This window comes from Balaenoptera borealis (assembly GCF_965194805.1).
Source record: "Balaenoptera borealis genome assembly, chromosome: 20".
NCBI classification, from domain to species: domain Eukaryota; kingdom Metazoa; phylum Chordata; class Mammalia; order Artiodactyla; family Balaenopteridae; genus Balaenoptera; species Balaenoptera borealis.
The window spans coordinates 14,490,622-14,508,029 of record NC_138879.1 but is presented as its reverse complement, the minus strand read 5'-3'; the positions used below and the strand labels follow the sequence as shown (position 1 = coordinate 14,508,029).

At 45.9% G+C, this 17,408-nt stretch overlaps 1 protein-coding gene across 3 annotated transcripts in view; it reads right to left on the bottom strand.

Moving 5' to 3' along the window:
- TEX2 (testis expressed 2) overlaps positions 1-17,408 on the bottom strand; it is a 106,110-nt gene that overhangs the window by 88,495 nt on the left and 207 nt on the right. The window contains exon 1 of one of the 3 annotated variants that reach the window (XM_082373669.1): positions 15,892-15,915. The exons of the other annotated variants lie outside the window; for them this stretch is intronic. The gene's annotated coding sequence lies outside the window, so the exon portion shown is untranslated. Of the gene's footprint in view, positions 1-15,891; positions 15,916-17,408 lie in introns of those variants that run through there. 3 annotated transcript variants of the gene reach the window in all.

Here is a 17,408-nt window from a genome sequence, read left to right as displayed (position 1 = left end):
ACCTTCTCCTAAAAGAACAGTCTCCCCATCCCCTTATTCTCTTTATTTTTCAGAACGTTGTGTTATATGGCTACTTACTTGTTTGCCCCACAGAATATATCTCTAGGTGGGCAGAAACATAGTTTATTCGCTGCTGTGTCCCCAGTTTTGTACAGAGTCGGCATTTAAAATATTTACTGGTTGAATGAATGAGTAAACACTGCATATAACACCTAAGTAGCCTGTTTATGTCCTTTTCAGAAAATTCCATACAGTACAGAAGATAAATCAATTATATCATTTACAATTGAGTATCTTTTTAGAAATTGGGCATCAGGTTTTAGCTCCTGAACGTAACATATTACAACACTGTTGCCATGAGCAAGTGAGATCTAACTTAAAACCCAGATCATCTCTACTCAGTAATACCCTTCCCAGGAATACAGGCCTTCCTAGCTGAGGACTGCAGGCATGGTCCCTCTCCTGTCACAGGACCACTCTGTACAATGTTGTTTCTGCTCGGAAAACGCATTTCTTTTAGGAAACTGAAATTCTAATCTGGATGCTGTGTCAAAGATAAGGATCCTTCAGGAAAAGGGGGAATACTGAGTGGTGGTGAGTTCTTAGACCTTGATGGCATAAATAAAGGCTCCTCTCCAAGTCACCATCCACCAGGGGTTCAGAAGTGGAAATCAAAGAGCTGTTGCCACCAGCAGGACTGCAGACCTGTGGCTTCAGGGCCTGCCCTTGTGTCAGAATCACCCCACTCCCAGCTTGTCTCATACGGGAGGGCTGTTGGGAAGTGCAGCAGAGGATTTGAAAGCAGGACACAAATCCAATATAGGCAGTTTTCTCAAGGTACTTTCCTAACAACATATTCTCAAATGGGAGAATTCTGAAATCATGTTATACCATAATAAATCAGGCAATGCCTCCTTTAAAACTAATCTAACAAGTGATTTACTTAACAGATTAACTTCAGGTTCTACAAACCCACTGGGTCAAAGGCTGTATCAGTCTTTTCACTCTAAGGGAAAACACATATAAATAACCAGGGAAATAAATGCAGATTTGGCTGCTTTTCCACATAACAAAACTGCCCTTAGACAAAAAGAACCTTCTCCCCAAAGCCCCTAATGGAAAATACTGGGCCCCAGCTCTGGAGGGGAGTAGGGAGCTGCACCTTCCAGAAGCACTACTCTCAGATCGTACGACTTTCTCAGAATGAGGCCTGGCTGCAGGTTCCAGCCCTGCTCAAACTTACTGTCCAACAACCCACAAGGTACATTTTCAAGCAAGAGCCTGAACCCTCCAATGAAAAACTGTGTAACAGCAGCAAACTCCCTTCTAATATTCTCTCCAAAAACTTGCATCTTATTATAAATCAAGGGTTCTTATGTCTACATGCAATATTGATCTGTGTGTACATGTGTGGTTTTCTAGAGAGACCTCAGAGTGTTCAGAGGCTCCAAAGGGGTGTATGTCAAAAGAAGTTAAAACACCACTCTTTTAAAGGGTGGCGAAACTTTTTCCTCTGGATTATTTTGGGAAACCGAAGTTTCTCAGACCCGCCTCTGGTTTCTATCAAGCTGGGAACTGTCTGGGGTCAAACACTTTTTCCCAGAAAGAATACTAGGAATCCGGAGGACCAGCTGCCACACTCCTTTTGTGGGTGCAGATCCCTCACATTCCCGGGGTACCCAACGGCAGCCTGCCGGACCTCACTGTTCATGCAGCCTCTGAGATCAAGACAGCAAGTCAGCGAGGTCTCCACTTAGGATGCTGATTCTTGAATTTGCGTTGGACTCTTGGATGTTGGCATATTTCACTGCAAGGCTGTGACACTTCATAATAACTGTTTTTTTCTCAGAAACACATTATTTTATCCAGCTTCCTAAGAAAGATCAAAATTAATGTTGAGTCTTCAATGCTTCAGGACATCACTCAAGATGCAGGGCACTTCTCCATAGAAACTTTCCTCCTGGGCAAGTTTTTTCTTCAACTGAGCGTTTCTACATCAAAAAGTAACCCTGAAGTCACTGTTCCCACTGATCTCTGGCTCCCTCAACACACTGTGTCCTAGACATTTAAAATTTTTCAACATCCTGTAAGAATTAATACTTGTACATTCCCCCTTCTATTTATAAAAATTATTTTTTATTTTTGTTTTAACAAACTTGCTATGAGCTTTTTCTAACATGGAAATTTAAGTATCATATAAATTTAAATATCCTACAGATTACATGAACTCTCCACTCCCACCAACCCTGGCTGCTGGACCTGCTGTGATCACACATTCTTTGTTCCTATAAGCCAGGGAAGAAAGTGACCTTGTTACTCTCAAATATCACTCTCATTTCAAGTCCACCCGGTTACCACTGTTCTTTCACATATATGGCAATTTTTGGTCTTTCTTCCAAGATATGGCCAAAGGTACAATAAAAGGCTGAAAATGACTATTTTCTGCTTGCTCTCCTGGACTACAATCTCCCTCTACCATTTTTTCTAAACCAAAAGGTACCATTGTATTTGGAAAATAATAAATTTTAGAAAAAGGTACCTTTACGCTCTTATTTCCAGAATGACTACATGCACAGAATGAGAAATTAGAATCTGCTGAGAAAACTGCAAAATAATTTCTAATTCTGTTTGCTATAATTTGACAATTCTATCTTAAGAGTCTAGAAAAGATACCATTGTGAGATGTCTCGAAGACATTATCCTAATTGAAATCTATATAAATGGAATACTCAGTTCCTTTTCAAGTCACATAAAAGCACATGCAGACCAGAGATCCTTCCTATTAAATCAAGGCGGGGTGGGATGCCTGTAAAGTACATGTCACCAAAGTAGTAAATATTTTAGCCTCAAAATACCTCAGCCATCTATCATGGTATATGTAAGCGCTGGTCTAGAGACCTTCACATGCTGACACACAAACGAAATACCGAACAGTGCTCCTTTTTAAAAAATCGAAGTCAGGAAAAGCAGACGTGTTCTATTCCTCTAGCTGGTTTTCACCCCCAAGTTTTTGTTTTCCACACGTTTTATTGTTTTCTTTAAATACACTAGACCTTTCACTTCTCTGTGTTCATGGAAAAGAAAAGTGGAATGGATAATCCCAAACAACTGATTTGGGAATGCACTGCATTTTTTGGTAGCTCTCCATTAACATGGGTCTGTGTCAGAGGAGGAGGGATGTAAACCGACTAGAGTCACAGGCACAATGGGGAGAAGGACAGCCAGCTGAAGGCTTAGAGACTGGCAAGAAATAATCCACCCTCGGGAAACTGAAAGCCAAGGCCATAATTTCCTCTGTATTTAAAATCCACAGTGCTGACTCTTCATTAATTTTAGATGAATTTCACAGTAGGTTTTTTGTAATTCCCAACAGCTTGCATTGCTAGCTCATGAGGTGGCTCTATCAATTAAGAGATCTGGTTTCCTGGGCAGAGCCTCCGTATCACATGCCCACCTTCACGTGAAGGTGTTGTGCTGCCAAGGGGCTCACGAATCCTCAGAAGTAGCAGAAGCCCCTCCTCCAAAACCCCGTTCAGGGCCAGATCCCTGAGCCCCCAGGACACTGTGAGAGAAATTCCGAGAGGGGAAGAAACAAACTACCAAAGGTAGAAGATGACCATCTTTGACTGTAATTTAAATTTGACAGGGTTCTGTTATAATAATGCACATCTGTCACCAGTGTTGTCTTATATATTGGCCAGCCCCTGGAAGAATGGTCTTTCTGAAAGCAACACCTTCTGTCTTTTCTGCCTCTGGCAAAATTGGAATAAGGAATATAAAACAGAATCTTACTTTCATGAGCAGAGCTCACATCATAGGATACACATGAGGTCCACAAGGAAAGAAGCGAGCCAGTGACGGTGATGCCAGATGTGGGTTCCTGACCAGTCAGAGGCTGCAAGAGCAGATCGCTGGACTTCCAGGCTGGAAACGGTGAGCTGAGACCCCAAGGCATTCCAGGGGGGGGCAGCGTCGCCCCAGGGCGGGGGGGGGGGGGCGGTGTGCGGGGGTGGGGACTGGGTCATTGATCAAAAGAAACTGACTAAGGAAACCAAGGAGAAAATATCATGGTGCAAGATACCTGGCTCAGAGGACAAGTTTATCCAGTGCTCTCCCACAGGGATATCTTAAGGATTTGAGGAGGGGCAAGAGGCCAGTAGTGAGGAAAGAGAATCTCAGGGGTCCAGGGACAGAGAGCCTGGCATGATGACTGGTGAGGAGAAGCCAAGCTTGCACGCATGGACTCCCACCAGCTAGGACCCTGCAGCCCTTGTTCTAGGTTCTCCCCCTACTGTGAATCGGTCCCTCCATTCTAAAAAGCTGGCTTCAGAGCTTTTTAGACGAGATATAAAGAAACTCTAGAGCTGGAGTTCTTCTGTAACTTAGCCTGATGAACATCAAAGACCCCACCCCACTGCCACCACTGTCACTGCCACTGCAGCCAAATGCACATACACAAATACCCACAAGATTTCGCATTCAACTTGCGGGAAGACAAAGACTTCTCCCTTCCCCTGCCCAAAGTTAAAAACCCTGACTGAAAGAACTCATTGCATTGTTTTGAGTAAGAGGGTGGTGTTTTGATCCACACCCTTTGGATGGTGGGTGTGTGGGCTGTAGGCAGTCGGGGCAGGGCAGGAGACACAGAGCAGGGTCAGGTCCTGCTCTAGGAAGACGACAGTTATCTACGGCCTCCCAAAGCTTCACCAGGATTTTTACTCCTGGAACCAAGACGTTAATGAGAAGATAGCTGGTTACTTTCTAGACACTCCACAAAATAACCAAAAAATTGAAAAACAAACAAAAATTCCAAAACATAAAAGTGCTTACCTAAGTTAAAAAAGAAAGAAAAACTGGCATGTTGACTTATAAACTATTAACCCGGGAGAAAAGAATCTAACTAACCACTTTATAATTAAGAATGTATCATGTTTAATGTTATTCAAATACCTGCTTTAAGATTCTTCAAAGGCCTTCCTCAAAGGGAATGGCAAAGTGGGTAAGGACTTCCTTTAAGAGATTCACAGAAGACTGACTCTCACTGCAAGAGTCTGACCTGCTCACTGACCGTCCCCAAGCACAGCCACTGTCTTCTGAGCAGTGTCATCTGCTGAATGCTCAAGGGATCACTGGAGAGCCAGCCCATATTAACTCACTATGGGGATAACCTCCTTGACAAGCCCTTTCTCAAGCCTCAAAGAATCTGGTTGGAAATCATCACGGTGGTTGGATGAGGGGTTCCAAAGCCAGTTTCCAGGCTTCCCGCTTGTCTGGCAGGGCCACTCAGTCCCTTAGCAACAGCATCACACCACTGAGAGAGACTGATGTAAGCCCTACAACCACAGGCAGGAAAGGAACCGACAGGGCTGAACCACGTACCTGCCCCTGCCTCATCGCTGCAAAAACAAGAAACCAAAACCTCTCATTCCCATTTTAAATACCAATTTGGTCACTTGTATAAAAGAACTCCTAAGGGAAAAATGTGGCCAAAAAATACTCCTTTCTTCCTTAGCTTGAGCACTCATCTCACTCAACACTAACCAATCAACAGTGCCCCCCTGCTCTGTGCTTACTCAGCACGGAGGTGGGTAAGAGGCCAGGGGACCCCGCTGCAGTGCGTGGGAGGAGCCCGGGACGAGCAGGACAGCATTTCCAGGAAGGGAAATGAAAGTTACCAGGTCAACTCTGACAGATAACACAAAACGTCAACAATTCTTATCAGGCCCATTAGAGCAAGGTTTCAGAAGACAGTTAAGTCTGCAATTTCTGGAAGATTTCTTCTAAGCTGCGGGTCAAAATGTATATACTTTAAACATGTATTACATTTTAATTTCTGAGATTAACACTCTGGCATTATAAATTCAAATAGCTGGGAGGACCTCTCTTGACCATCTGCCCCGGAAAACCCTGGGCCCTGTACTTGTTACCTGTGCTGTCAAAACAATTCACCACCCAATCCAGAAACTCAAATTGTGTTTTTTCCTTCCATGAGATTTTCGTACCACAGATCAGACCTCATGAAATAAAATTCACCGCAGGCCATTAAGCCTCTGCCTACACCCCTGTTGGTCACAGTCAAGCCTGAAGACAAAAGCGCGGCTGACCAAATGAGTTTGGTCTCTGGCTCGGAGCATGATCAATAGTCATTTCTATTGGGAGTTTTAGCCTTAAAAAAAAAAAAATTAATGCTCCTGTTTTACTATCAGGATCGAATATCACTCATCACCTCCCCACAGATATTAGCCTACCTTGGGAAATTAAAACAAAAGCAACTCCTTTCCCCTGGGTTTTCTACTACTCTTGACTTATTTTCCACTTCGATCTTGCCTGTGAGCTTAGCCAGAGCCGGCAGCTCCGCCTTCCCCAAGGACAGCTCCCTTCAGCCTTCCTAGCACAGGTACTGGAGTTTCTGCTCCTAACTCTGTGGGGTGGGGCTGGACCGTAGGATGGGAAACCAAGCAGGGGCCACATCAAAGTAGTCACTGCCGTGGGCTAATGTTCCAGGGGTCATTTCTAACAGGCATCTGGATATTAAGGACACAACAATGGCTCCAGTTCCAGCTCAGGTGAGAAGCATTTTTATCAAAGGAAGCAACAAAATAAGGTAGGCGATGCTCACCCCAGTGACCGCAGGGGGAAGAGCAGCCGCTGTGGAGCCCACCTCCCCGGAACCCGGCCCTCTGCCTGTTGCTGGCTGCAGCCCCAGGCCCCTCGTCCTCTGCATGGCTTTACCCCATCCTCAACGTCAACCGGCATTTCCTTATTTGTCATCGTTAGGTCCAAGCAGGACCAGCCCCCAAACACACACACACACACACACACACACACACACACACACACTTCCTTCTACCTGCTCTCAGAGGTAAAATTATCAGCAAGGTAGGGTTAGAATCTACCACATGGTCCACTTTGCATGGAATTCACCTTAACAAACATCTGCTTGGTCTACTACACCTGCCAGGGGCGGGGGGCTCCTGTTTTAAAATCTGTCTATGAAGAAAAATCATTGCCCCTCAATCTGGCAGGCAGAGTCCTAAGGTGAAATAACCTGCCCTCTGCTCCTTCCATCATAACTGAGACACTTCCCGTCAGCCTTCCATGATCAGGGCACACACACTGAATCTCTCATAGCGTTTTCTTTTGGAGCCAGGTATACCCACACTACTTTGCTCTATTCTCACCCTCCCTCCGCCAGGTCATATTTACCTGGCTGTGCTGTTAAGGTTTCCAGGGCACGGAGCCATCACCTGCACACCCTCCGACAGGGGCATTCTCAACCGGCTCTGACGCTAGCTCCCATTTGGAGCTCCTAGGCGCCACTTCAGTGTCGACACTGCTGCTAAGTCACACAGGTCTCTGAGGTCTCTGGTTCTGCAATTTTCCTGGATGCTTTTCTGTCCCCTTAATATTCAGCTTAAAGCCTTCTTAACCAGGCTTGCAAGTCTCCCAGAAAACATCACTCTGGCCTTCATGAAATACTTCCTCTCTGGTTATCAGAGGCTCTGGTCTAGGGAACCAGCCCCTTCCTTCCAAAAATAAAAACAAAAACAAAAAGACGCATTACCTAGGAAACCAGCTAGAGACATCCCATATCAGTTTTCTCTTTCAGAATCACAGGTTGTAGAAGAAATTTAACCACCGTCTCTGCCAAGTCCTTCCATTTCCTATTCAGAAATTCAGAGTTTCTGGTGAAGACCCAGCTTTCTCCTATGAGTCCCTCCCACATGACAGGAGGATCTGATGAGCACCAGCAGGATCCTCGCCTCAGCCAGAAGTCGGCTCAGGAAGAGGGCAAGTGTCCTCACCTGCTGCAGGGTCAGGTCTAAACACAGCTGCCTCCATTCTTCCCAGTAGCTGGAAGTCTCTCCCCCGACAAGGCACAACTAGAATTCCCTCCCACTGCAAACACGAACAGGGCAGAATCCTGACTCTCCAGAAAGAGAGGAAGACTACTACATCCCTGAGACTTCCCTGGTGGCGCAGTGGGTAAGAGTCCGCCTGCCAATGCAGGGGACATGGGTTCGATCCCTGGTCCGGGAAGATCCCACATGCTGAGGAGCAACTAAGCCCGTGCACCACAACTACTGAGCCTGCGCGCCACAACTACTGAGCCTGTGTGCTGCAACTACTGAGCCCACACGCTCTAGGGCCCGTGCTCCGCAACAAGAGAAGCCACCACAAGAGAAGCCCGCGCACCGCAATGAAGAGTAGCCCCTGCTCGCCACAACTAGAGAAAGCCCACGCGGAGTAGCGAAGACCCAACACTGCCAAAAATAAATAAAATTTAAAAAAAAAAGACTACTACATTGCTGACTGTGGGCTGCATATGGAAGACTCCAACCGTAAGGTCTCAAATTGGAGACCCGTGCTACTAAGGACACACACTCAGTGAGAGTGATGCCTCCTGAGGGCTGGGATAGGAAGCCAGACAGGAGGGCCACCCTTGCAACTCCATAGGCAAATGCCTTTCAAGTCTGTGACAAGGGCACAGACATACTTCTCTTGTAAGACAGTGCTAAACCCACTGGACAGCTCCAACAATAGATTCCCAAGGACTCTCCCCCGACCCCCACCCTGGCCATTTCCCTTCCCAGGTTATTCTACTCTAAAAACTATTCAATCCTTCCAATAAATCCAAGTTTTAAAGAGCATTCTTCAAGTTCCTCCTTGCTCCCAATGTGCTTGCATTCATTCATTCATTCATTCACCCAGAAAACATTTAAGAAGCTTGTGCAATGGGTCAGATACTGAGCTAGGCACTGGGTATATAAAAATGAGCAAAATCGACAAGGTCCCTGCCCTCACGGAGGAAGGGGAAAAGAAGATGTCTCCTAAAGAATATGTCACAACAACAGTGAGAAGTGCTGTAAAGGACAAGAGAGAAAAGGGGAGCGAGGTGAGGGGGCGGAGCTGTTTCCTGAAGAGGGAGCAGCAAGGTGGTTCAGTTCCTGAAAGACAGAGCTCCCTTCCAGCTGGGAATGGAAGGGTGCCTGCACTATAATAACCCAGGAGGAGAGAGGCACGGGCCCAGGCTGAAGCAGGAGGCAGGAGTGGCTGGATCAAGCAGCACTTTTCAGACCAGGTTCAGAATGTGGCTCTTATCCTGGGAGCAACTGGAAGCCTTCCTAAGGTTTTGAGCAAGGACATGGCATGATTATATTGGGAATTTTTAAGACACCACTCTGGCTGCAGAGGGGTGAAGAGATTAGAAAGGAGAGGAAGCAGCTGTGGGGAGAGGAGGGCGGCAGCTGCTGCAGTCTTCGAAGCCAAAAGATGGTAGTTTGGACTAGAGTGGTGGCAGTGAAGTTGGCGAGAAAGAGAACCATTCAAGAGACGTTTAAAAGATGAAAATAACAGCACTTGGTAACGGATGAGATAAAAGCCAGCTTGCATTTGCAGTGAAGAGAAATGTCAATTACCTCCGGGAGAAAATACTGGCTGTATATACTCTGCTGCTCACTGGTATTACACATACTTCCCTTGGCAACTATTTTTCAGAATTTCTAGACAAATTTAAAGCTCTTCTTATTTGCTCTTAAACCTATTCTTTAAAACTGTCATCCATTTTTGAAACACATTTATTGAGCATCTACTATGTGCTGGGGATAGAAAGGTGATCAAGATAGCCAGGCCCTTGGCATGTCTCCTCTGAGCCTCTAAACCCCCCTGGCAATGAATGCAACTCCCAAGGCTAAGGTCACCCTACCTCCAGAAACCTTCACATGAGTCACTCAACAGCCTCCCGTCTACCTCTCAGAGACCTTCCACAATGCAACAGCAGCACAAGCAGGGAGATTCACTCCTTATTTCATAAGATCTGAGCCCTGGGAGACATCCCGCATCAAATCTAACTTCTCCAGGTGTATGAGCTGCCAAAACCTGCTCTTACAGGAAGACAATGAACCCCAAGAAGCAGTTCTTCCTTCTACATAATCAAACTCCTTTTCTCTAAAATGTACTGAGTTTGGGACCTACATGTGAACTGTGCTGTTGCATTTGTTGCCCAAATTAGTTTGTGCTGGATTTTATCCTACCATAGAGATTGAACAGTGTACCTCCAGGGTTTACAAAACCATCAATGTGGCCACATAGAGCTATTTAACTGAAAATTAACTAAAATGAAAACTTCAGTTTCTCAGTTGCACTAGCCACCTTTCAAGTATTTGATAGTCACATGCAGCTAGTGGCCACCATATTGACGGCACAGATGTAGAGGTGTTGCTACAGGGTTCTTTGCTGTTTGATTTGAATTTCCCCTTCAAAAAAAAATACACAAAAGTTTAACATATGGAGACTTTCAACATATTAACTGTGTTCCCCTCAATTTTATAAGTGAATGCTATAATCTGAATTTAAATTAGCATGCACCACAAAAATAGTGCTTTTTAGTTAGTTTCATAGTTTGGGCTTTGTGTATATTTTATTTGCCAGGAATGTTGAAGATAACCTTGTGATTCCTTGTGAGGAAGAAAGGGACCATGATTTTACAAGCCAATGTGGCCAGAGACTGTCTTACTCTTTTTACATACACCCTACACATTGCCCAATATAGTTGATATTCTCAGTAAATACACAGATTAATTGGTAATCTAATTTTGTGCCTACTTTTCATAATCAAGTCTATAAGGGGCTTGCAAGAAATGTTCATTTCAGATTTGGAATCTCAACTACTAACACCAGTCCTGTAATGATGCAGCATGCAGGAATTTTTTCTCTCGGACCATATCTACCATGTGATTTTATATCCCAAAGATACATTTATATTGTGACAGAAAATCCACCAACAATGCTTCATATGTGAAACTATCTTGGAACGAGATTAGCAAAATGTTGGTAATTACTGAGTGACAGAAACACGAGGCTCGTTATGTTATTTTTTACTTTCGTGTATTCAAAATTTTTTTCCAGAATAATAGATCTTTTTTTAAAAAAGGGCTAATGCAATTATATACAAATTCAATCGGTTCTAACAAATATTCTGTAGGGTAATTATAAACTTTGATATGGCTGGGTTCATAGTATTTTACCAAACCTCCCAAGCCAGGTCAAGAACTAACAAAGCCGGTGACTTGTTTTATGAAATTCTCCTCCTGTGTGATCCCGAGGTGGGGTGGTTGTGAGAAAGCACCACACCGTGTCTCTTCAGGTGGGTTCTTCTTTCAGCAACTCGGAGCCGTCATGCTTGATCACCTGATAATAAGGCCACTGGCCTCTGCCTCCTCTTATCAGAAAAAAAGGCTAAAAATCCACTTCCCACAGCCCGACACTAAAGCGGACACCTGCAGACAGAGGAACAATGCTTCCGGTCCAGGTGAGCCCTGCACCCACTGCAGAGGCTCCAGCGCAAGCACTGCCCAGGCGCCGGCTGATGGTTAGCACGTTACGGGCTGTCCCACGCCGAGCCACGGCAGGATGCCTCCAGTGGACTCCAGTGGACGTGCACAGGAGCCATTTCAGTCCTACCTACCACCCTGTGGTTACTTTGCACACAGAATGATGGGAAATGTGGACCCAGAACAGAAGCTCATCCCCTCCAGGCCAAGTTCCCCACTGCCTGTGAGTCAGCAAACCCTTGTAAGAAATTCCCAAGGTGCCTCAAGCAGTGTCCGGCTCTGAGCCCCAGCCCCTCCCCTCTGCTCTGTGATGCACCTGCCTCTCCCATCTTCAGCCCCTCCTCTCAGGCCCTCCTCGCCGCCCCCTCCTTCCCTGAAGCCACACTTGCCACACGCTGCTCCCTCCCTTGAGGTGCTCTTCCCAACACTCCCAGTTGCTGGCTCCCTCCCTTTATTCTTTCTCAGGGCCTGTTCTTTTTCCTCAGAGGAAGGAGACTTCGCACTTATCACAATTTAATATATACAATGCACACGTCTGTTGACTTGTTAATTGTCTAGACTACGAAATGTGCTATGTGCCGGCAGGGAACACATCTGTTTTGCTCCCCATTGGATTTCCAATGCCAAGCACAACGCTTGGCTCCAGCAGACGCTCAGATACTTGTTTAATGAGTGATAATCACTGTTTAGTCAGTCCTTTCAGCAGAAAGACTTTTAAATTTTATATTTCAAGCCCCAAATGATAAACAGAACCATCTTGAGGAACACTGCCTAAAAGACAACATTAGGTGTAAGAAAGGACTTAAAATTGAGTAAGAGAACAGGCCAGCTTATGTCAGCTTTAAGTAACAAACGTGAAATGGAACCCTTATGAAATGCATACTGTGATTCTGAAAGGTTATTTGCGGGAGCAATCCAAGGGGTGGGTTTAAGTCTCAAATCCTAAATAAGGTGGTGACTGAAGAGGGCTCCTCTTGCCCAGTTCCATTCTCAACTGTTAGGATAAGCCAGGGAGGGGCTCAGTGGGTTAGTTCCAATCATCTTCTTGGGGTAAAGCCCTTAGAACCAATCTTCCAAGCAAACCCAACAGACAAAGGTTACCTGGTTGTTTCAAAGCCCACCCTGTTCCCCACCCCACCAGCTTCCTCACAGAAAGGTCAGATTCTTCTCTCAACAGTCCCACCTATGCTCACAGTGACCTGGCCTGTGGTTTTGTTCACCAAAGAAAAACCAAAGAGGACTTAAGTCTTCTGCAACTCCCATAGAGTTCGTCCTTAGCTTTAACAAAGTTCTCCCAATACGCAGCAGATGTTCTGAATGAGAACTCAGAATTTAAACAGGGGTCAGTACACAATAAAAGACTAGGAATGCATGACCCCAAAGCAGAGGGAAATCTCACTTTTTAAACTGGGAAAACTTCCAGGGCACATGGCTTGAGAAGATTCCAAAATGAGGCAGGGTGCATCTGAAACAACCACAGAACTCATATTGGGGAGCAACATAAGCTTGAGTTCTAGTCCCAGCTATAAGCCCTTGTCCTTGCTGTGTGATCTTGGACAAGTTACTTAACTTCTCTGAACCTCAGTTACCTCATCTTAAAATAAGATTGAGACTAGTCTCTACTACTCATAGGATGATGTGAGGTTTAAAAGTAGGAACAGTGCACACAGTAATTCTCCATAAATGATGGTTACTCATATTGTTATCAACTACCCATTCTTTTCTCTTTACAAAAGCACGAGCACAAACATCCACCTGAGGCTTCAGGAGTCATTTCCTTTCAACCATTTAATTTCTCAGATCCTTAGATTCATAAACTCACATAATCTATGACACTGTATTGGAGGGAGTTGGGGGAGGAGACTAAGAAATCAAGTCCTCATTTTGGAAGAGACCCTCAAGATCCAGAGTGGGGAAATGATGTGCCCAAGACACACATAATAACAGGATAAACCCCCAGGACTGGAAACAGGTCTCTTAATACCAACTGCAGTGCTCTCTCTACCTCACTCAGAAACCCAGGGTTTCTGTGCTTTCATGACCTCCTAGCATCCCTCTGATGAATGGTACCTCACAGACACTTCACACAATGCAATTAAGCATTACAAGGAGTTTGGCAAGAGGCAACACGGAATCTTGCATAGAACCTTGAGGTGCTTTAAAATTCACGTATAAGAGTATTCACATCAGCCTACGTTTCCAAACTTCTTATAACGATAGTTATTTTTAACTTGGGATTTAAAGTTGACAAAGAACTTAATTAACAGGCAGGACAAAGGGAGCTGTCTGTCCATGGCTGGTTAGCTCCTGAAGTTAATGCTTCACATGCAGACAAGAGTCAGCCAAAGGACAGAGCTTCACGCAAACTGAAAAACGTTCCTCCAGCCCACAGATCATGGATTACTGCTTGGGCTCCAAGTGGCAAATCTTACGAGATGCTCCCTAGCTTTTCCCCAGAGCCACCTACCAGTTAACCATACGTTCTGTCATCCGACAGGAGCAACTGTTACTGGGTGCTCACGCTGTGCCAGGCACACGAGTGACTTCATGTAATCCTCACAACTACCGATAAAGAATGTACTTCGGTGGTTCACATGACCTAGAACCCCACTATGACACCACTATTTTACGTACAAAAAAGGAAGTCGCTGCCAACTACAACTTAAGACCTCATAGATTATAAGATACTTTTCAGAAATGTTAAGATGAGACAAACTGTACTGTCTTAGCGTTGTTGAAATGTGAATATTGTCCCATTTACAGATAAAGAAACTGAGGTACACAGAGAGAGAAAATAATTGCCCAAGGTCACGGAGCTGATAAGTGGAAGGTTTGGGATACAGACCTGGTAAGTCTGGTCAACTTTTCATGGCAGTAAACTCAAATTTCCTGAGAGCCACATGAATTACCCAAAAACACACCTGGCAGAGAGGAAGGACACAATGGTGCTAACTCTTGTTCCACCAGGAGCACATTAACTGCAGCAATTCTCTGAACATCTCTGAACCTGACCTTTCATGTGTCCAAGAAGGCACTGTGCTAGCCTATAATAAACCGCCGTCCTTCTTCTGGGAAAAGCAATGTGGTACGATGGGAAAAGCACATTTGGAATCAGAAAGTCCTAGACTGAAATTCTTGTCCCAGAGAATTCCCTGGCGGTCCAGTGGTTAGGACTCTGTGCTTTCACTGCCGAGGGCCTGGGTTTAATCCCTGGTGGGGGAACTAAGATCCCACAAGCCGTGTGGTGTGGCCAAAAAAAAAAAAAATCTTGTTCCACTATCTAACCAGCTTATTGCCCTGGGCAAGTTACTGAACTGCTCTGAGCCTCTGTTTCCTCTCCTGTAAATTGAGGCTACCAGCATCTATCTCACTTAGAAGGCTGCTCACGGACGGGAAAGGATATATACATACAAATAGAGAAAGCAGCACATGGCAGAGCTGGAATTCAACACATGCTCTTTTCTACACTAGCCACCTTCTGCTTTGGGACAGAATCAAGGAACAAACAATTCCCTGTGACCTCAGCAATTCCCAAGTGGGACACTCAGGAGAGAATAAGGACCGGACAGGAGAAAGCAGACCCTGAGGGACACTCAGGCAAAGAAAATGAACTGGAAGCACCTGGAGGTCAGGGACAGTTGATGAACTTCCGAACTTCTCAATAAACTGACTGACAGCGGAAAGGGAAAAAAAGAGAGAACTGAACACTATCAAAAGACACTGGTCAACAGATATGAGGATGAAGAGATACCAAACCGGACACAGAAAACCAGTCTTGGAAGATTCAGTTTGATACCCAAAGTGATCTACAGCAGGAAGAATTTCCCCATTGTTCTGTTTTGTTCTTACTTAAGTAATATTCTGTGCATTTCTTCCCCTTCTTTCTTCAAGAGCTTCAGAAAATCCTCAGAAGAGCTTTGACTTGGAGGGAAGGTGAATCATATGGATGTAGAAACAAATTCTTGACCTGTTTTTTTCTCCATCATACCCATAATGCCTCAAAGTGTCTGGCACACAGCCAACTCTCAACAAAAATTAGTTGAGTGAATATTTTTTGACTACATGCTTTTTCACTTTGACCAAAACTGCAAAACATCCTATATATTTATTCTACCTAAAAGCCTAATAATCTTTCCTACTTCTTTTCCAGAAGCATTCTAAAACCATAATCTCTAATACACAAACGATACACTTGGCGAAAGCTATTTCTCCAGTCCTCTCACACGAAGACATTCTACCCTCTCTTCAAACCTCCAACAAGGTCCAGCCCCCTCAGCCCCACCAAACCCCTGCGCTTTCTCTTTCCCCTCCTCTGTCCAGCCCTCGGGTGCCTTGGCAGTTGTCTCAATTACCACCATCATCTGAACTGAATCAGTTTGTTAATCTCCTTCCTCTCAGGCACAGCACCTTTCCTGGAGATAAATGTGCAGGCAGTTCACCCACAGTCCTCCATACACCCCCTACCCATCCCCATCCCAGCCTTCCCTGACACTCCCAGAGAGGCCCAGTGGAAAAAAAAAAACAACATATGGCAAAAATCCCACCCTACCCCCATTACCTCAGGAGGCTGCTTGTTTTCCATAAGTTTAGACCAATCACCAACTTTTAGAAGAATCTGAAAGAATCCCGAAATGATTTAAGGGTTGGGTAAGAGCTGATAGAAATGGCACTTTTGCTCTTTCAATACCTCCTAGAAGGTAAGCTTCACTGTGTCACTGAGCTCTAAACCCACAAACCTAGACTCCTGGGAATTCCCTGGCAGTCCAGTGGTTAGGACTCTGTGCATTCACTGCCCACGGCCCCGGTTCCAACCCTGGTCTGGGAACTAAGATCTCACAAGCTGTGCATCGAAAAAGAAAAACCCACAAAAACCTAGATTTTGCAAACACTCCCTATCCCAGAGTTCAAGGATCATTTGCCCCTCCGTTTTTCCTTGTTGGTTTCCATATAAAAGTCACTCATTGTTTCCCTTCCAGCTTACATCAGGCTCCTGAAAGGACTCCTTTAAATCCTTTGATGAAAACCATCAAAACATGCGAAAGGCTGGTTCTTTTCAATTCCTGTGCAGAGCAGCCCTGGTGTCAAGACCTAGAACTTCAAACATGAATATGGCACCACCCCTGTCTTCATGGAGCCCACGCTTTTCCTCCAACTCTGAAAAAGTATGCCCTCCCTGAGAAGCGTCTATTAAGACGTAGTGACAAAGTACTTCATAGCTTTGGAGGAAGAGCGAGGGTGGAAACAGACTTTGCCCTTACATTGGCTGCCCTGTAACCATAACAACCGATGGTTTAAGTAACCATCAACCCACCTAGGGGCTAAGTTTTCCAAAAACCATGTTCAAAAGGGGAAAACTCCCCTGCACCGACTCCCGCGTCAGCCGTGCATCCTGGGCAGCGTGCGAGGCGCAGCTGAAGCCGACGGTTCAGTCCATCCCCGGTCCCACCGTTTCATTCGTGTGCTCGCCGGCAGCACAGCCTCCGCCGTCACACCCGAGCTCTGGGGCAGGGCACCTGGCATTAGGCCTCAGCCCAATGTCACTTGTTAACCTTCCAAACCCCCGGCTTTCGGGACGCCGCCGCCTCAGGTCTAAGGGACGCAAACCACCCACTACCATCCACGATTTCCAGGAGCTAGAGAAAAACAACCCGAGGCGCAGAGAGCCTCTAAAAGATCCGCGTAAAAGTAACTGCGATTCTCGACTTCCAGGCATTTCGCAACGTGAGCGCTGGGGGCGGCAGGAACCCGGGGCCCCATTCACAAAATTACAAGCTGTTTTCCCTTAGTTTGCTTGTGGACGGTTCTCCCCGGACGGGGCCGAGCCCGGAGCCCGTGGACCGCAGGCTGCGGGGACCAGCCGGAGGGCACCTCCAGCGGGGTCAAGCCCAGACTGCCCCACACCGCCCCAAAGGAAAGAAGGGTGCGCCCGGGGGCGTCGCGGGTAGGCGTCCCTGTCAACTTAACCTAGACCATGGTGACAGCGGGGCGGGGCCCTGGGTGGGCCGGACCCCCGCGCCCCGCCGCGCCAACGGCCGCCGGCCCCCGACCGTACCCCGGACCCTGAGGAGCCGGAGC